This window comes from Lolium rigidum, unplaced genomic scaffold, assembly GCF_022539505.1.
Source record: "Lolium rigidum isolate FL_2022 unplaced genomic scaffold, APGP_CSIRO_Lrig_0.1 contig_67448_1, whole genome shotgun sequence".
In the NCBI taxonomy this organism is placed as follows: domain Eukaryota; kingdom Viridiplantae; phylum Streptophyta; class Magnoliopsida; order Poales; family Poaceae; genus Lolium; species Lolium rigidum.
In genome coordinates this window covers 18,482-32,132 of record NW_025901328.1, presented here as the reverse complement: position 1 = coordinate 32,132, position 13,651 = coordinate 18,482, and the positions used below count along the sequence as shown (strand labels likewise).

General features: G+C 40.7%; 3 long non-coding RNA genes across 6 annotated transcripts; all 3 read left to right on the top strand.

The window, feature by feature from the left end:
• Positions 1-9,230: 9,230 nt before the first annotated feature.
• Positions 9,231-10,103, top strand: LOC124682086. Of its 4 annotated transcripts, none has more exons than XR_006996143.1 (3): positions 9,231-9,640; positions 9,739-9,797; positions 9,916-10,103. It is a non-coding gene; the product is annotated as an uncharacterized LOC124682086 (long non-coding RNA). The 4 variants fall into 4 exon arrangements; XR_006996139.1 differs by having other exon boundaries at positions 9,248-9,640; positions 9,892-10,103; XR_006996141.1 differs by having other exon boundaries at positions 9,248-9,645.
• An 819-nt stretch (positions 10,104-10,922) lies between these two features.
• Positions 10,923-12,348, top strand: LOC124682085. The gene is made up of 5 exons (XR_006996138.1): positions 10,923-11,000; positions 11,083-11,172; positions 11,482-11,604; positions 11,807-11,876; positions 12,230-12,348. It is a non-coding gene; the product is annotated as an uncharacterized LOC124682085 (long non-coding RNA).
• A 752-nt stretch (positions 12,349-13,100) lies between these two features.
• LOC124682084 lies at positions 13,101-13,401 on the top strand. Its single transcript, XR_006996137.1, has 2 exons — positions 13,101-13,162; positions 13,339-13,401. It is a non-coding gene; the product is annotated as an uncharacterized LOC124682084 (long non-coding RNA).
• Positions 13,402-13,651: the final 250 nt, after the last annotated feature.

Genomic DNA, 13,651 nt, shown 5'->3' with positions numbered 1-13,651 from the left:
GTACATCAAAACCCCGAGATATTTGTACTGTGAGCATTTACGGTGAAACCTTCATCGAAACTGCTTGTCAACACCTTCTGCTCCTCGTTGGGATCGACATTCTTACTTATCGAAGATACTACGATACACCCCCTATACTTGTGGGTCATCAGGTGCGCAGATCTTCATGTAGCTTCCGCGTGTTCTGAGTAGCAGGTAAGAATTAGTCGGAAATTCGAAATTCTGGGGGCTGGATGCGAAATTAAAAATCCTTAATGTTGGAAAATTTCGAGTTTCCGCTAAGGTACACAGTTAAAGCATTGGCTCATACATGTGATACGTCCATTTTGCATCACTATTTTATATCATAATTTACTGTTATTCATTGATATATTTCATATTTAGGGATGATACTTATGTTATTTCATCTATTTTGCATGTTTCTTGATTATTGGAGAATCGCGCACCGGAGTCAGGATTCTGCTGGAAAAAGCACCGTCAGAATGCAATATTTCGGAAGATCAACAATTGACTGGAATTATACTGAAAAATCCTACTTTACAAGAAGACGGAGGTAGCCAAAAGGGGGAGCCGAGGAGGGCCGCCATGGGCCCCCCTCATAGGCCGGCGCGGGCCCTGCCCTGGCCGCGCCACCATGTGGGGAGGGGGCCCACAGCCCCCTCTGGCCTCCTCTCCTTCGCGTACTTCTTCGTCCCGAAAACCTAAGCCCCGAAGGATAGTCGCGAAGAGTCACAACCGCCTCTCCGGGGCGGAAAACACCAGAGAGAAAAGAGCTCTCCGGCAGGCTGAAATCTGCCGGGGAAATTCCCTCCCGGAGGGGGAAATCGACGCCATCGTCACCGTCATCGAGCTGGACATCATCTCCATCATCATCACCATCATCTTCATCATCATCACCGCCATCTCCACCGCTGCACCTCGTCACCGCTGTAACAATTAGGGTTGGATCTTGATTGTTTGATAGGGAAACTCTCCCGGTATTGATTTCTACTTGTTATTGATGCTATTGAGTGAAACCATTGAACCAAGGTTTATGTTCAGATTGTTATTCATCATCATATCACCTCTGATCATGTTCCATATGATGTCTCGAGAGTAGTTCGTTTAGTTCTTGAGGACATGGGTGAAGTCTAAATGTTAGTAGTGAATTATGTTGGTTAGTATTCAATGTTATGATATTTAAGTTGTGGTGTTATTCTTCTAGTGGTGTCATGTGAACGTCGACTACATGATACTTCACCATTTATGGGCCTAGGGGAATACATCTTGTATTCGTTTGCTAATTGCGGGGTTGCCGGAGTGACAGAAACCTAAACCCCCGTTGGTATATTGATGCAGGAGGGATAACAGGATCTCAGAGTTTAAGGCTATGGTTAGATTTATCTTAATTACTTTCTTGTAGTTGCGGATGCTTGCAAGGGGTATAATCACAAGTATGTATTAGTCCTAGGAAGGGCGGTGCATTAGCATAGGGTCACCCACACAACACTTATCAAAACAATGAAGATTAATCAGCTATATGAAGCGAAAGCACTAGACTAAATTCCCGTGTGTCCTCAAGAACGTTTGGTCATTATAAGTAAACAAACCGGCTTGTCCTTTGTGCTAAAAAGGATTGGGCCACTCGCTGCAATTATTTCTCTCGCACTTTACTTACTTGTACTTTATTCAACTGCTATATTCAAACCCCCTGAATACTTGTCTGTGAGCATTTACAGTGAATCCTTTATCGAAACTGCTTGTCAACACCTTCTTTTCCTCGTTGGGTTCGACACTCTTATTTATCGAAAGTACTACGATACACCCCCTATACTTGTGGGTCATCAAGACTATTTTCTGGCGCCGTTGCCGGGGAGTGAAGCGCTATTGGTAAGTGGAATTGGTAAGGGAAACTTTTACTGTACGTGCTGTTTTTATTTCTGCCTGTTGCTGTAATTCATTATGGAGAGGTCTTCTCTTGAATTCCTCATTGGAAAATCTACTACTACTGCAAAGGTATTGGATGAGGCGCCAGGTGAGAAAGAGGTTCCATACAAAATACCTATGAAAATTATTGAACGTGTTGTGGATAACCGCTATGAAGGGGATGGAACTGTCCATCCTGGTGATCATTTACTCTTTTTACATGAATTATGCGGGTTATTCAAATGTGCAGGTATTGCTATGGATGAAGTTAGAAAGAAACTATTATCTATATCGCTGTCTGGTAAAGCAGCGCATTGGTATAAATTGCTGAAGAATAGGGATTCTCTTGATTGGGAGGACATTGTGCCTCTATTTTACTCTAAATTCTATCCTCCAAGTGAAATTCACAAAGATCGCAACCACATATATAATTTCTGGCCTCATGATGGAGAAAGTATTGCCCAAGCATGGGGGAGATTGAAGTCTTTAATGCTCAAATGCCCCATTCATGAGCTTCCTGCTAATACTATTATTGATAATTTCTATGCAAGACTGTCTTTTCAAGATAAGACTTTGTTGGATACTTCTTGTTCTGGATCATTTACACGCAACAAAGAAGAGTTTAAAAGGGACCTTCTTGATCGGATCCAGGAGAATACTGAAGGATGGGAGAACGACAAAGATAGAGAGTCAGGTATAAACTATGATTATAAATGCATTGAAGTCTTTATGGATACTGATAAATTTCGTAATATGAGTGCTGCTTATGGTTGATACGTCCCAAACGTATCTATAATTTCTTATGTTACATGCTACTTTTATGATGATACTCACATGTTTTATACACATTATATGTCATATTTATGCATTTTCTGGCACTAACCTATTGACGAGATGCTGAAGAGCCGATTCTTGTTTTCTGCTGTTTTTGGTTTCAGAAATCCTAGTAAGGAAATATTCTCGGAATTGGACGAAATCAACGCCCAGGGTCCTATTTTTGCATGAAGCTTCCAGAAGTCCGAGGGAGAGACGAAGTGGGGCCACGAGGCGCCGCCACAACAGGGCGGCGCGGCCAGCAAGGGGCCCGCGCGGCCCTGTTGTGTGGGGCCCCCGTGGCACCTCTTGACCTGCCCTTCCGCCTACTTAAAGCCTCCATCGCGAAACCCCCAGTACCGAGAGCCACGATACGGAAAACCTTCCAGAGACGCCGCCGCCGCCAATCCCATCTCGGGGGATTCAGGAGATCGCCTCCGGCACCCTGCCGGAGAGGGGAATCATCTCCCGGAGGTCTCTTCATCGCCATGATCGCCTCCGGATCGATGTGTGAGTAGTTCACCCCTGGACTATGGGTCCATAGCAGTAGCTCGATGGTTGTCTTCTCCTCATTGTGCTACCATGTTAGATCTTGTGAGCTGCCTATCATGATCAAGATCATCTATTTGTAATCCTTCATGTTGTGTTTGTTGGGATACGATGAATATTGAATACTATGTCAAGTTGATTATCAATCTATCATATATGTTATTTATGTTCTTGCATGCTCTCCGTTGCTAGTAGAGACTCTGGCCAAGTTGATACTTGTGACTCCAAGAGGGAGTATTTATGCTCGATAGTGGGTTCATGCCTCCATTAAATGCGGGACGAGTGACGGAAAGTTCTAAGGTTGTGGATGTCTTGTTGCCACTAGGGATAAAACATCGATGCTTTGTCTAAGGATATTTGTGTTGATTACATTACGCACCATACTTAATGCAATTGTTTGTTGTTTACAACTTAATACTGGAGGGGGTTCGGATGATAACCTGAAGGTGGACTTTTTAGGCATAGATATATGCTGGATAGCGGTCTATGTACTTTGTCGTAATGCCCTGATTAAATCTCATAGTACTCATCATGATAGATGTATGTGCATTGTTATGCCTTCTTTATTTGTCAATTGCCCAACTGTAATTTGTTCACCCAACATCTGCTATCTTATGGGAGAGACACCGCTAGTGAACTGTGGACCCCGGTCCTATTCTTTACATCTGAAATACAATCTGCTACAATTGTTCTTTACTTGTTCTTCGCAAACAACCATCATCATCCACACTATACATCTAATCCTTTGTTTACAGCAAGCCGGTGAGATTGACAACCTCGCTCGTTACGTTGGGGCAAAGTTCTGTGATTGTGCTTGTGCGGGTTCCACGTTGGCGCCGGAATCTCCGGTGTTGCGCCGCACTACACTCCTCCGCCATCAACCTTCAACGTGCTTCTTGGCTCCTCCTGGTTCGATAAACCTTGGTTTCTTTCTGAGGGAAAACTTGCTACTGTACGCATCACACCTTCCTCTTGGGGTTCCCAACGGACGTGTTGACTGCACGCATCAAGCTATTTTTTCTGGCGCCGTTGCCGGGGAGATCAAGACACGCTGCAAGGGGAGTCTCCACTTCCAATCTCTTTACTTTGTTTTTGTCTTGCTTTACTTTACTTTATTTACTGCTTTGTTTGCTGCAATATATCAAAACACAAAAAAATTAGTTGCTAGTTTTACTTTATTTACTGTCTTGTTCTCTATATTAAAAACACAAAAAAAATGAGCTTGATGAAATTTTCCTTCGTCAACCTATTCTTAAACATGACTTGCCGGTTGAAGATTTAGGTACAACACCACCACCAAGGAAGATTCTGTTTTTGATTTAAAACCGTTGCCTGATAATCTTAAGTATGCTCATATTGATGATAAGAAATATATCCTGTTATTATTAGTTCTAAGCTTTCAGATATTGAGGAAGAAAGGTTATTGGAAATATTGAAGAAACACCGAGGAGCTATTGGCTATACTCTTGATGACTGGAAGGGGATTTCTCCCTCTATTTGCCAACATGCTATCAATATGGAAGATGATGCAAAGCCTGTTGTTGAACATCAGCGTCTTCTAATTCCTAAGATGAAAGATGTGGTAAGGAATGAGGTATTAAAACTTCTTGAAGCTGGTATTATATATCCTATTGCTGATAGTAGATGGGTTAGTCCTGTGCATTGTGTTCCTAAGAAAGGAGGAATGACTGTTGTGCCTAATGATAATGATGAGCTCATCCCTCAAAGAGTAGTTGTAGGGTATAGAATGTGCATTGATTATCGAAAAGTTAATAAGGTTACTAAGAAAGATCATTACCCTTTACCCTTTATTGATCAAATGTTAGAAATGTTGTCTAAAAATACTCATTTTTGCTTTCTTGATGGTTATTCTGGGTTTTCACAAATTGTTGTTAAAACTAAAGATCAAGAGAAAACCACTTTCACTTGTCCCTATGGAACTTATGCTTATAGGCGTATGCCTTTTGGTTTATGTAATGCTCCTACTTTTCAAAGATGCATGTCTGCTATTTTTCATGGCTTTTGTGAGAATATTGTAGAGGTATTCATGGATGATTTTTCTGTCTATGGGAATTCTTTTGATAATTGCTTGCGAAACCTTGATAAAGTATTGCAGAGATGTGAAGAAACTAACCTTGTTCTTAATTGGGAGAAATGCCACTTTATGGTTAATGAAGGAATTGTATTGGGACATAAAATTTCCGAGAGAGGTATTGAAGTTGATAGAGCTAAAGTTGAAGCAATTGAGAAGATGCCCTATCCCAGGGATGTTATAGGTATTCGTAGTGTTCTTGGTCATGCTGGGTTTTATAGGAGATTTATTAAAGATTTCTCCAAGATTTCAAAGCCTCTTACTAATCTTCTTCAAAAAGATGTACCTTTTGTTTTTGATGATGATTGTAAGGAAGCTTTTGAAACTCTAAAGAAAGCCTTAACAACTGCTCCTGTAGTTGAACCTCCTGATTGGAACTTGCCTTTTGAAATTATGTGTGATGCTAGTGATTTTGCTGTAGGCGCTGTTCTTGGACAGCGAGTAGATAAGAAATTGAATGTTATTCATTATGCTAGAAAAACTCTTGATGCTGCTCAAAGAAATTATGCTACAACTGAAAAAGAATTATTAGCTGTAGTCTTTGCTTGTGACAAGTTTAGATCCTATATTGTTGATTCAAAAGTTACAATTCATACTGATCATGCTGCAATTAGATACCTTATGGCAAAGAAAGATGCTAAGCCAAGGCTTATTAGATGGGTACTTCTTTTGCAAGAATTTGATTTGCATATTATAGATAGGAAAGGTGCTGATAATCCTGTTGCTGATAATTTGTCTAGATTGGAAAATATTACTTATGATCTTGTTCCTGTTAATGATAGTTTTCCTAATGAACAATTAGCTGTAATAAAGGTGAGCTCGCGAGATAGTCCTTGGTACGCTGATTATGCTAACTTTATTGTATCCAAGTACTTGCCTCCAACCTTTTCAGCTGAACAAAGGAGAAAATTCTTTTATGACTTGAGGTATTATTTTTGGGATGACCCACACTTATATAAAGAAGGAGTGGATGGTATTTTGTGAAGATGTGTTCCCGAATATGAACAACAAGAGATATTGAGTAAGTGTCATGGTAGTGTTTATGGAGGACATCACGCCGGAGATAGAAACGCGCAAAAGGTTCTACAATCAGGTTTCTATTGGCTAACTCTCTTCAAAGATGCAAGGAAGTTTATTCTATCCTGTGATGAATGTCAAAGGGTTAGTAATATCTCCAGACGCAATGAAATGCCTATGAATTATACTCTTGTTATTGAACCATTCGATTGTTGGGGATTTGACTTCATCGGTCCTTTCCCTTCTTCAGAAGGTAACACTCATATACATGTTGTTGTTGATTATGTTACTAAATGGGTGGAAGCCATACCTACAAAAAGTGCTGATGGTGAGACTTCTTTAAGAATGCTTTTAGATATTATTTTTCCTAGATTTGGAGTTCCTAGATATCTTATGACTGATGAAGGTTCTCATTTTATTCATGGAGGTTTTAGAAAAACTCTTGCTAAATATGGTATTAATCATATAATTGCTTCTGCTTATCATCCTCAAACTAGTGGACAAGTAGAATTATCAAATAGAGAGATTAAATCTATCTTGCAAAAGAATCTATTATATACTAAAAGCAAAATAAGGATGTTTTTCGGGGCACCAGGTTAATCCACATATGCTATTAAAATATAAACCACTGATATTAATTTTAACGCTTGAGATTAAAAAATAAACGGTGTTACGTACAACAATATATGTGTACAATGACACGTTAGCCATCGTCAGATTTATATTTCTCCCGTAATGGATCGCACGTCAAAAATAAACTAAGTCTGTTTAAAAATAGAGTTGCGTGTCTGCCTTACTAGCCAGGCCTCCCGTGTTTTAAAAAATAACCTAGACCTCCCGTAGGGTAACCTGCATATCTACGAGATTTGACTCCGTTTAAAACAAAAGAAACAATCCCTGCCTTAAAACAAAAGATACGATCTCTGCCTCAATCTCAGAAAACAAAATCCTCCTGTAAGGTGACTTAATGATCGGACTTGGCAGGATAGCTTCGAAAGAAATTGTGTGGCTGCATAGCTATCTAAAACGTGGTTCTTTAATGTAGGAAGGTGCATTACTTTCTCCGTTCAACAAATGTGTCTTCACTTTGTCTAAATTTAGATATATCTATACACTGAATCACGTCTAAATAAATTAAATTTGGAAAAAGTTGAGACATCCTTTGTTGAACATGGGAAGAGAATAAAAGGTATGAACTAGAGTGGATTTGGTGATCGGGGGTACGTGAGCACCCGGTTATCACTGTTGGATTTGGTCCATCACCGTTGGATTCTGCTACTCACTAACGGACACTAACGTCCACTACCTAACGGCCACTACCTCGCCGGCCTCCACCTCGCGCATCTGAGGTCGCGCCAGTATCTCCCCGGTCAAGCGCGTCGCCGTGCACCTTCCTCGCGTCTCTCTGCCCTTCCACTCGACGCGCTGGACCGCGTCGATGCGTGTACTGTGCTAACGTCGTTAGACACGTGTCGAGCAGAAAAGGGATACGCACGTATCCCCCTGATCACGAGGCTTCATCCGAACTAATCAATATGTGTACATAGTTTAGTATACTTATATCTATGCACGTGGATGATTTTTCTTTTATTTTGAGGCATTAAGGAAGTCCCTCATTCAAAATACCATCGAAAGCATATCAGACGCAATTGCACTTGCAATATGCATACATTATCGAAAAATATGTGTATTTCAGGAAACTTATATCTAAACAGCGCAAAAGTGGCAGTGTCATTCGCGATAGAATTTACGACTACATTTCTAATTTGAATGCAAAGCATAAATAGAAATACAAATATGTTGTAAAATCAATTTAAATCATTCTGCCGAAAGTAACTTGCACGGCTAAATCGTGGAATTTATTCAGATGACCTGTATAGTTTCAATGTGGCAAATATTATGTTATAAATTTAAATATTGAGTTTCAATGAGCTATGTCCCATTAAAAGAAAAGGATAATTTGAAGGAAAAAAGTACACGCTAGCTAGATATAGGACGCGAGCTATGCATTACTTCTATAAATGTTGAAAGACTACCCTCTCAACCAGGGGGCCTGAAGGGGCAAACGAATCTGGGTCGTTCAATCAGGTTGCAACAGTAAAATCTGCATCCCACTTTTCATCTCAGCCGTCCGATCAGTCAAAACTTTTCTCACTCGTTCGGCTTCGAAAAGACTCCATGACAGGTGGGAACCGAGCACTTGCGGGGGCCGACAGACAGAGGCAGCGACGCTGCTCGTTTTGGGTCGCTTTCCTTCACGTCCCCGCAGGGAGCAGTAAAACCTAGATCGCGAGGCACACACCCAATCGGCCGCCTCCCTCTCCTCCCCAATCCCCGCACAAGCCCTCTCCTCCCCAATCCCCACATCTCCTCCTCCCCCAAATCACAGCCGGTCGACGGACAGCCGGAGCAGGAGGAGCTCGTGGAGGCGAGCAGCAGCAGGTCGCGCGTCGCGGTGGTGGGCCAGAGGAGGCGCGGCGGCGCCGAGGGTGGCGGCGGCGCACCGCCTTGCGCCGCCTCTCCCCGGATGGAGCCGTTTGGGGACGGTCGCGGTGGTAAGCTGGAGGAGGTGATGCACGTGAGCGCACGGGCGCAGGCAGTGGCGCGCCGCCACCATCTCCGCGCCGGCGGGGCTCGGGATCTACGGTTAACGGCGCCTCCTCCGCCTCGTCCTCCGCTGCGTCCGCACCCGACAAGGACGGCCCAACCTCAGATCCAACCGCCGGGGTGAGCTCCGGGCTGACCACGAGGCCGACGGTACCTCTCTCTGTGGCTGTGCACTGCCCACAGTTCATAGGCTCCTAGCACCCTCTCTTTTCTTTTCTTTATTTCTAGATTATTAGATCTGAAATGTTAGTTTTGTGGTTTCTTCTTTGTTTTTTCAGTTCCTTACAGAGAGATGCATCCATGCCTTCTCCACTCGTAATCATTCATGAGACAACAAGGTAAGGCAGTGGGACGATTCTTCACTGTGTTTTTGTTGGGCGTCTCTTCTGCCTTGCAGCAGCAGGTAATTACATTTGCTCGTTATGGCACATACCTTATCCCCATCTCTCTCTCCATGTACAGATTGTTGTTGATTGGTTTAGGCTCCCATAAAAGAACCCCAGTAATTTTTTTGGTGGGTGATGAGCACAAAAGGCCCCGTTCCCCTTTAATATAAGTTGGTTGTTCTGGGAACCAAAAGAATTCACAGTTTCTGATGCATGATAGCATATCTGGTCTTGCTCTTTACATTGCAGCATGTAAAAAATCCTTGATATTGTAAGGTGTTGTGAGCTTACTAATATATATAGTTGTTTAATTTTTAATTCTTGATGTGACCTTGCTAATAAAAAAGCAACTCTTCATGATTTTTGTAGATTGATTGTCAGAACTTGGTGCTTCATCATCTCCTCCCTGGAGAGATACACGCCCCGAGGTACATCTGCTCCCTCCCGTCAATTCTTTGATTTTCCTAAGGAATTCATGATTTATGCTCAGTTGGTGTTGTGTTCTTAATGTTACTTGTTCAGATTTTTGTTTGGTCGAGAATGCAGATGCAAAAGGAGCGGTAGAAGTTTGGGGTCTGCATTGTTTACTAAAAGGAAAGCTTTATGATTTTGCAATCAGCTTTCCTAAAATGTAAAGTTTCATTTGTTAATTTGTTCAACCTTTTGAGCCTTTGATTTTAGCATGTAGCTCCTGGTGAAGGAAGAAATAAATGATGGTAAGAACCACCAGGCCAGAACATGTGTCAATTTACGAGTAGTTTCTTTTTTCAAAGAAAATAGGAGTAGTGCAGTTTGGCTCTCCATAACTTGTTATGTTACAGTTTGGAAGAACCAAAGTAAAAAGATTGTGCAATTAGGTAAGTAGCATCGTTGTGTTTGGCATTGGAATTGGAGAAGAGATGCTTTTATATAATATAATTTGGTCCAGCCCTATGCTTTTCCGCTGTAGCGCCCTTGATAGAGAAGCAGTAGTAAGTGTTCTGGTTCCCTAGAGAGATCTCCCTTTTCTTGTACACAATTCAATTAGGCTGACTGAGTTTCTATCACATTGTTTGTTTGCCATGAAAATAAATTATTTTCCAGCAATCTCTATGCATTTTATCCATGCAGATACAATTTATTGGGGTTACATTATGTAGATCCATGAATTTCTAGCATACATTGTGTCATAGGTTGTGCAATATTTTTGCCTTCTTCATGTGTAATAGTTTTTAACTTCACTTGTATAAGTATGGGAAAGACAAATAAGGTATTTGACATGTACTTGTTTAACCTAGAAGCATGCCGATATCTAATGAATCAAGGGGAGTTAGTTTAACACTTCACTCAGAAGATATTATAGTTAATTATCTTTATATTATACTTCAGCTCCCAAGTCCTAATTATTCCTTCTCTAGGAATATTAGAAGGTTGCTGCAGATCGGTACTGAAATCCAGGCTGCCCGGTTTTCTTCTTGGACTTGCACAAGCTCCCTCTGGTAATATCAGATCTTAGATTGTGACACTGTTTTATTTGTTATTCATATGTTTATCTGGCTGATTAAGGTTTCTGAAGTTCAAGGGGATGACATGGTTGCTGCAGTTCGGCACTGAAATCCAGACAACAAGACAAGGTCATGCAGCAAGACAAGGTATTGTTTCTCACTCAGCTCATGTATTTTCTTTGTATGCTAGATGCTAATATTCTTATATCAGCTCCTCTATTTCTTATAGGATCTAGCTCAATATGTTGCCTGGTCAGCTCACATGGGCACGCCTCTCCCTTCACCCACAATGGATGAGTAGCCAAACTGCATCGAGCTGGTATCAATCTTTGAAGGCTGGTTATTCTTTCTGTTCTGAAACTAATGAGAAATTGAGAATATTATCTCTGTGACTTTGAAGGCTGCACATTATATTGCTTTTTACAATTTTATCTTGTTTGATATCATCTTCACATGGGTTAGTGGTTACTGGTAAAGCTTGCAACGAAGTTGTTCGGTCACCTTATAGGCAGCTTCACGTCCTTGCTTGCACATCTCGTCAACCTCGCTGTTGCTACTTAAAATTTCTTGCTTTCCCCACTCATTGCATATTACTGATTATTGATGTGTGTGCTTCGTTGGGATTCAGGATGATAATGCTGCAGATGCCAATATGAGAAGTGTGAGGAGAAGCTTAAGAAGGAGAACATACCATATGCTTATGAGTACAATTACATTCAGATTTATTTTCTGAACTACATGTTGGTAGATGGTACATATTCTGAAGCTGCAATCATTCACAAACTACAACATTTTGAAACTGTACCTATTCCGAATTTACAACAATCGCTAACAGAGCAATATGACTGTATGGTGAGTATTTTCTCGAGTAAATTGATAAGAAAGTTAGTAAAAATGGGGTAGTTCCCTTACAAAGGGCTAATTGCTAAATTTTCTTGTTGATGATGTTGCAGATATGAGGGCAGTGAACTAATTGACCATGCGGCGCTACCTTCGTGGGTTCAAAGTAGATACAAAATTAAGGTTAGTCTATGGTCTATATCAGCCTATCCACATTTTGCAAGTTTTGCGTGATTCTGATTTCCTTGTTGGCCAGCTTGTGGTTTATCTTGGTTCTAGACATTCATGTCTAATAGGCTTTGTGTTTCGTGCTCTGGTCAATGAGCGGAAATGTTTATTGCGCATTATATTTCTATGTGTGCGACAAATCGTTGTTGAGATTGGTTAGCTATGGAAGTCTCTGTGCTCATTGACCATTTAGGCAGTCTTGAAGTTTGTTGGTAAATTGATGTTGCAACTACAATGCTTAGCTGGTATTTTTTTGTTACTCGACGACATTTTACTTACTGCATTGTTTCTTTGGGTTTTGAATTTAGGGGGAAATCATAACAAAGAGTGAATTCGGAAACCATGGGTGTGGTCTCAGGCTGTCGAGAGCATGTTTGGCGCATATGTACACACCATGTGGCATGTGTTTTGCATATCCTACCTCTCGCTCCTTGGTGCTTGCTTCTGACGGATATGGAAGACAACGAGGGACTAGACAGGCAAATAGGCTGGTCATCATGCTACAATAAGAACAAAACTAAAGTGATTCAATTATTTTTCCTACAGCTCAAAACATGCTTTTCAGGTTTGTCTGCACTATTGCCTGTTATTTAACTTCTCTGTCCACCTTTATGCAAAAAAAGATGCGTTTTTGAAGTGGATTATGGATGATTTATGCTACATGCTACAATAAGAACAAAACCAAAGTGATTCAATTATTTTTCCTACAGCTCAAAACATGCTTTTCAGGTTTGTCTGCACTATTGCCTGTTATTTAACTTCTCTGTCCATCTTTATGCAAAAAAAGATGCGTTTTTGAAGTGGATTATGGATGATTTATGCTACATGCCATGACCCGTCTCTCCCACGCACATGCATATGACCATGTGATATGATATTCTCGTATTTAGGCTGACAGATTGTTACGTACTGTGATATTTTGAGGTGGAGAAGGTATATTGCACCAATGACTTTTGATTATGTCTCAGTAAAGTTGAAATTTTGATAAATTTCTAAATTTGCTGTTACAATTCAGTTAACTGAATTTTGGACAGGTTAAAGATTGTTACAGTAAGTAACAATGGTTAAAGACTTACTGTGATAATTTGAGGTGGAGAAGGTGTATTGCACCAATTATTATTTGACTATGTCAGTAAAATCTGAAAATTTGATAACTTTTTGAATGTGTTGTTATAATTCAGTTTACTGAATTTTGGAAAGATTCAGACAGGGACATTGATTCTGAATTTCAGTTGGAGAAGGTATATTGCATGAATGTTTGATCTGTGAAAATGTTTAACTTTGTGCGACATGGAACACTTCGCATCTTGTTAGGAGTTTCAAATATTTGTGTAGATGAAATTTTTCATTGTGAGGCCAAGTTGGCTACTTTGTTTTCAGTATGCACCAACAGACTTAATTCGTTGTTCTTCTGCAGTTTTGTTTCCAGAACAAGAATGTAGTATGTTCACAGTTGAAGTATTGCACAATGGATCTTTTTGTGGATTGAGACACAATTTGGGATATATGTGTGCATCAACAGCCCATTTTGACAATTGTACTGTTGACACTTGGTCTATCTTCTGGGTTAATAAAATTCTGAGAATACTTGGGTGTGAGAGAGATGGAAAAGTGCATGTTTATTGGTTGCAGCTAGGCATGGACATAAAAGAAGGTTTAGTGCCAGTTGATAGTCAGTCAGTCATTAGACAGATGATAAATGCAAGTTGGTCAGAGAAGACACTTCACAT